Genomic DNA, 7,137 nt, shown 5'->3' with positions numbered 1-7,137 from the left:
CAAAAAGGATAGTATTTGAGAACATGGTATCTAATTTCGTTGTGATTAGAGAGGAGGGCGGGTTGTTTTTTAAAAGTCAGAAATGACTTTTAGACATTAAAAGAAGGTCCCCTAGTGTATGCCTTCCTAGTGCCCAAAGGCAGTTCTCCCCCTCCCCTGTACCATGCTGCTGCCGCTGTTTGTCTATAGCCCAACACAGCAGCTGCAAACCTTTGATTGTCTTTGCAAACTGCAAAGCCCAGTGCTTGAACCTGCGTCACATAGATTTGGAGCCTTGGGTCCCTGGCCTGGCCGGGGAGGTCGTCTCTTCTCCAGGATGGAGCTGTGGCTGGTACGGGAATACAAGCAATAGAAGCAAAAGCAAAGGAGACTCAACTCCTGGGCACCTGAGCCCTTACTACGTGCCAGTCACTTTGTATACATGATCTTATTTTACCTTCACAAGTGGAAGGGCAACCTGATAAGACAAAGGGTCCGATCCCCACGTACCAGAAGAGAAAACCACGGCTCCGTAGGGACTCGCCTCAGGTCTCATCGCTAGTGACAAGTGGACACACAATTTGAAACCACACAGTGTAGCTCTGAATCCTATGTTCTAGGCTCTTTCCTTGCAGTCTCTGGAGAATTTGATGAGCGCTGTGTATCTGAAAAGTCTCAGCTATGTACTGCCTCTTTTTCCATTTTGAGTATCAAATGTGGATTGAGCATTTCTGTGCCAAGCACTATTCTCAAATCACCCCAGGGGAAGTGGACTGTACCACTCGGTTTTACAGGAGAGAAAACCAACCAGCCAGGTGATAGACGTCATCTCCTTGGCGAAGACCTCTGCCGGTCTGGACCACAAGCAAAACCACAGCCCCAAGGAAGGAGGTGGAACAGCAAGGACTGAGTTAATCTACAACACACGCGTTTGCACTCTTTCCCTCCAGCTACTGGCGTCCTGTGTGTGGACAGAAGCGCATTGGAGACAGCTTTCGGCTGCCTTCTTCAAATCCTCCACACCCCAAGAAGTTACATGCTCTTCTCCCATCTTCCCAGATAGAGAAACTGAGAGGGTGAGTGGGAGACCACACAGGAAGCAAAGCCCACAGCTTCCAAAAAGGGGCCCGCAATTCCAGGCTGAGGGACCTCCTCGCAAGCTTATGTGTCCGCCGTCACTCAGGCTCCTCCTGCGACAGACCCCACTGCCCACGAGAAAAGCAAGTAGGCGCTTTTGCTTACCACACTGAGAGGTGTGGACACAGCCTCAGTGAAGCAGCTGGGGGCCCTTCGCTGTGGACAGTTGAGGTGATCATCTAGAGCTGAGTCAGATAAGATGGAAGTTGAGACCAGGGAGGCCCAGGAAGGTTGCTGAGCCAGGAGGGGCTCCTTTTTCTCCACCCAAGGAAAGATGTAGACCTTCATACATGCAGCTCCTTATCTGGCAAAAGTGAACCCTCAAACTCCAAAGGTAACCAAGCAACTCCTTTCCTTAAGATCTTTGAAGGCTCCAACCCCAGTTACCACCAGGATTCTGTCCAAGCAGCTTAGCCAGACGTCAGGAGCTGGCCTCAGCCGGCCTCTTCAGCCTCCCTCCCTCCACTCCTCCATGTGAGCACTGTGTTTCCACCAGGACCAATGGCTCTCCTATCCCCAAACCCTCCCTGCTGCACAGTGACTCAGTCTTTTTGCTCTTGTTTTGCTCCATCTTGGGAATTCATAGCCTTTCTTCTAAAAACAGAGGACGTGTCCTCAAGCCTCAAGACTGACGCCAGAGCACCCCTCAATCCCCTGACACCATCCCTAACGTGCCACCCAACCACCATCATTGCGACTCCGTGAAATCCACGCCCATTGCCCTGGACCCTCCCCTGCCTCCCACTGGTCTCTCCACTCTGGCATTTCACGCTGTAGTTTTTCTTCACTTGCCTATCTCCCCACCAGACTGTGAGCCCTCAGGGCCAGGGACTGGGTCCAATCAGACTCCAATTTCCCAACTGATTGGGCCAATAGCATTTTTCTCATGGGTAGACTGAGATCAAGGGTATGTTCGTCTCTACTGAACCTGCAGGATGTGTGCTGAGAAGGGCGGGGGGGGGGGGTGGGGGCGGGGGCAGGGAGAGAAGCAAGCAAAGAGCCTTGGATACAGTGGTCCTTTCACTTGGAATAAGATTCCTGATGTCTAGCACTACACTGTGATGTCCCGGTTGAAAATAAGTGACTCAATGTTAGCACTGTCTAAAACATCCCCTTCTCTTGTCTGCTCTCACGCCCACCCATGTCCAATCTTGCATCGAGTCCTGTGGGGTCCACGGATACAAATACATCTTGAACCCAAATACTTCTCACTCTTCCCGGCACTGTCACACTGGTCCAGGCCACGCTGTCTTTCATGTGGTTTGCTGCAGTAGCCACCAAATTGTTCCCCCTGCTCTTGGCTTTGCCCTCCTACGGCCCATCCTCCACCCAGCAGCCAGAGGGTGGTTTTTTACAAACTGAAAATCAGATCATGTTTTTCTCTGGCTCAAAACCTTCCAGTGGCTTCTACTCCCATTTAGAATAAGATCCAAACTCTTTCCCACGGCCTGCAAGGCCCTTGTAATCCAGCTCCAGGCCCCTCTCTGACCTCAGGTCCCCCGCTCTCTCCCTGCCCCACTCTGCTCCAGGCCCCTCTCTGACCTCAGGTCCCCTGCTCTCTCCCTGCTCCGCTCTGCTCCAGACACACTGGCTGCCTTGACATCCAAAACATGCCCCAGTCATTCCCGACATGGCCCCTCTGTGATTGCCCTCCTCCTTTCGCCTAGAAATCCAATGTCCCCTACTCCTCATTGGTCAAGACTGCTCTCGAAGTTCCCTTCCTGACAGCAGCCTTCTCGGTCACCTTACCCCAGACGGTAGAGCCCATCCTTCCGCCCCCTTCCTCGGTTGTTCTTCAGAGCAATTGTCCTCACCTGAAATTACACATTGGGTTTTCACATCCGTGGTCTGACTCACACTTGAATGAATGACAGCTTCATGAGAAGCAGGGACTTGGTCATACTTTTACTGAAGAAATCCTAGTCCCTAGACGAGTGCTTAGAACCTAGCGGACATTCAATAAATATTTGTTGAATGAATGAACAAATGAGAAATTAAGAAAATGAAAGTGATGTACGTTTTTGGACAAACTTCTGAATCAAAACATCACTGCTTACTGATCCAATGACACGTCACAGATGACGTAAGTCTCTGAGGCTTAGTTGCCTCACATGGGTATTTTGAGGATTGAGAAAGGGTACTAGGGGGAGGGTGTGGTTATAAAGGGGCAACGAGAGCTATCCTTGTGGTGTTGGCTCCGTTGTGTATCATGAAAACAGTGGCAGATACACAAACTACACGTGTGATAAAATTGCATAGAACCATATACACACAAATGAGTCCATGGTATCAATGACATTCTATATATGTGTATGTATAACTGATTCACTTTGCTGTACAGCAGAAACTAACACAACATTGTAAATCAACTATACTCCAATAAAACATTTTTTTAAAGAAAGAGAGAGAGACAATATCCTAGTTGTGATATCACACTACAGGTTTGTAAGATGATACCATTGGGGGAAACTGAGTATACAGGATGTCTCTGTATTTTTCTTTTACAACTATATATAAATCTACAATTATCTCAAATTTTTCAATTAAATATTAATTAAAGTGGTGTGCGGCTGTGTATTGAAGCACTCAGCTCACAGCCTGGCACATAGAATTCACTAATAGTGAGGCCCCCGCTCCTGAATACTTATTTTACCTTCTGTTGGCTTCTTCCATGTTCTATCACTAAGTGATTTATGTCTAGCTGTTAGAGCTTGCTGGCCCAACCCATAGCCCTGACTGTGGGTATAGCTTCAGGCTTCACCTTGCCCTGGTGGATCATTTCTCATAAAGATGCACATTCCAACAGTAGGACTGCTGTTGCGTGTGTGTGTGTGTGTGTGTGTGTGTGTGTGTGTGTGTGTGTGTGTGAGAGAGATAGAGAGAGAGAGAGAGAGAGAGAGAGGGAGAGGGAGAGAGAGAGAGAGAGAAAGAGAGAGTTTGAGAGGTATATTGAGATACTGAGCTAGGTGGAGAATTAGGGATTAGTAACAGCTGAACAATTAGTGACACCTGGCCACCCCTGTGCTTTTTCTTAACCATTGCCATTTCCTTTTTTTCTTTTTAATTTTTATTGGTGTATAGTTGATTTACAATGTTGTGTTAGTTTCAGGTGTACAGCAAAGTGAATCAGTTATACATATACATATATCCCCATTTTTTTTAAGATTTTTTTTCCCATACAGGCCATTACAGAGTATTGAGTAGAGTTCCCTCAATACAGCAGGTTCTTATTAGTTATCTATTTTCTATATAGTAGTGTGTATACGTCAGTCCCAATCTCCCAATGTATCCCTCCCCGCCTTCTCCCCTGGTAACTATAAGTTTGTTTTCTACATCTGTGACTCTACTTCTGTTTTGTAAATAAGTTCATTTGTACCCATTTTTTTTTAGATTCCACATATAAGTGATATCATATGATATTTGTCTTTCTGTGTCTGACTTACTTCACTCAGCATGACAATCTCTAGGTCCTTCCATGTTGCTGCAAATGGCATTATTTTGTTCTTTTTTATGGCTGAGTAATATTCCATTGTATATATGTGCCACATCTTCTTTCTCCATTCCTCTGTTGATGGGCATTTAGGTTGCTTCCATGACCTGGCTATCGTAAATAGTGCTGCAGTGAACATTGGGGTTCGTGCATCTTTTTGGATTACGGTTTTCGCCGGGTATGTGCCCAGGAGTGGGACTGCTGGGTCGTATGGTAGCTCTATTTTTACCATGACCATTTCAAGAGACTTTTATCTCACATTTTCTGCTTTGCAGTGGGAATCTTGGTACAGAAGCCACCACGGTTAGCCCGGCCCTGCTGTCCTGCAAAGCCCTGACATATTCCTCCTCCAGAAACAAAAGTCCCTTTCCCGCAACACAGTCTGGACCCCACACCCAGAGTCTTGACCTGACCTCTCCTTCCCCACCCAAACCTAAGACCCTTGAATCTAGGCAGCACATCCCCCCTGGGAAGCTTGAATCAAGTTTGTATTTACCAGTGTCCATTTCACCTGCATTTTACTCAGTTTGGCCCTGGGGCTGGGAAGCACTGTATCCCACAGTGAGGGCCCATCAGAAAGGCTGGTGAGTTCCCTCCTGCTGTTTCTACCTGCTTCTATCTCTTCTCCTTCCCGGACGTCCTGCCTGAGATTCCAACCTGCCCTGAGGTTAAAGTCCCAAAGGTTTCCCATTGAGTCAGGCTATCTGATAAGTGCTGGGTGTTCAGAGAACAATAAAACACATTTCCTCCCTTGAGGCTCCTACAGCCTCATGCAGAAGAAGGAGGAGAGACAGACGACTCCCAAAACTGGATATAGCAGTGTTACAAGATGCTATGGGATCTAAAAGAAGGAAGGAGAATCTAACTCTGACTAAAGATGTCAGGGGAAGGGAGTCTTTGAGCTGAGACCTGTGAGATGTCCAAGGACTAGGCAAGGAGACGAGGTGAGGAAGGGCTTTTTAAAGAAAGGGATCGGGACTTCCCTGATGGTCCAGTGGTTAAGATCCCAGGCTTCCAATGCAGGGGGCATGATTCGATCCCTGCGCGGGGAACTAAGATCCCATATGCCAGCGGTGCGGCCAAAAAATTTTTTTTTAAATAAGGAAAGAGATCAACGAGAGCAAAGGCCTGGATCGGCACGGCTGCTTCTGGAAACACCAGGATGTTGGTACAGCTGGAGCATGAATTGCAAAGGATAAGTGTCGAGATAAGCTTGAGAGAAAGACAGGTCAAATCATGGACAACACAGAGGTGCCTTTAACAACACCTTAGATGTGTAACTTGAAAACCAGTGAGGAAGAGGCATTAGTAGTGTAACTCTTAGACTGAAAGGAAAAAAAAAAAAAAACTTGGAAAACTTGGACACAGATCGTCTGGAGATAGTAGTAAGTCAATCTACGTGATCCCATAAACAGCTGAATTGTACCTGGGTGCTGATTAACCAGGGTCACATGACTTCCCGCAGGTTCCATATGTCCCCGGAGGATACTGCTTAACAGCATTGCTCTCCTGGGTTGCTAGGGCATAGAAAGCAGGAGCCACAGGTGAATCTCTACGGCTCCTTCGCTGAATTCTCACAAAGAGAACAACAAAGTGGCTCGTGGTGAAAGCACTTTGGCCATGGAGTACTTTCTCGAGATTGCCACACCACCAAGAAAAAGCCATAGTCCCATGGCATTTGGCCAGTGTACCCAGGCATCTGCTCAGCAAATGCTCTTCCCTCAGACTGCATGCAACTGGTTTCATTGCTTCCTGGTTCACTGTGTGTAGAGAAGAAGACCCAGTGCAGGCCTTGGGGTCGGGCATACCTGTGTTCACATCTCAAGTCTACCACAGACCAACTCTTCCAACAGGGGCAAAGGATTCCCAAGCCTCAGTTTCTCCATCTGTAACACAGAAATAATCATCCTTGCCTCACAGTCTTGCTAAATAATAGAAAACAAGGAAAGCACTTGAAAAAGAAGAGATTCTCAAAGACAGAGATAGGTATGATGACTGTTGGAGGTCAAGTTCTGTTTTCAGCCTAGAGCTGGAGAGCAAGGCACTGAGGACCTCTGAGAGCCAAGCTTTCTCCCAGCCACGTGGCTATACCTCATTCCAGGACACACAGGGACTCAGTCAAGGGGGAGCTGGCACGTGGCTGGTCTTCCTGGCATGAGCATCTGTCTTCCTCTGGCTGTTTGCCTCACCATTCAGCAATGGGGATGACTGCCCATCCCCTGGACGACACTTTTATCACTGCCAAGGAGCTTGACAAGGGACCTGAGGTTGGAGGATTGAAGGGCAATCCTGGGAAGAAAATATTTGCCCAAATCCATTTAGAAGTCTGAAGTTCCAACCCTGACACTTCAGGGACAGACAGAAGCAAATATCTCCCAAGTCCATTGCCAATGGGCTCAACCCAGCAGGAAAAAGCAGGGAATGGCAATGAAACGGCTGCTATATGTCAGTGTCTTGGGCCGGGATTGACTAAACAGCATTAGTCCGAAATTAATTTTAAGCCCAGGTGTCAGGGAATGTTAAGTTCATTA

The sequence above is a fragment of the Tursiops truncatus genome, chromosome 6 (genome assembly GCF_011762595.2).
Source record: "Tursiops truncatus isolate mTurTru1 chromosome 6, mTurTru1.mat.Y, whole genome shotgun sequence".
In the NCBI taxonomy this organism is placed as follows: Eukaryota; Metazoa; Chordata; class Mammalia; order Artiodactyla; family Delphinidae; genus Tursiops; species Tursiops truncatus.
This window is presented reverse-complemented; position numbering follows the sequence as displayed.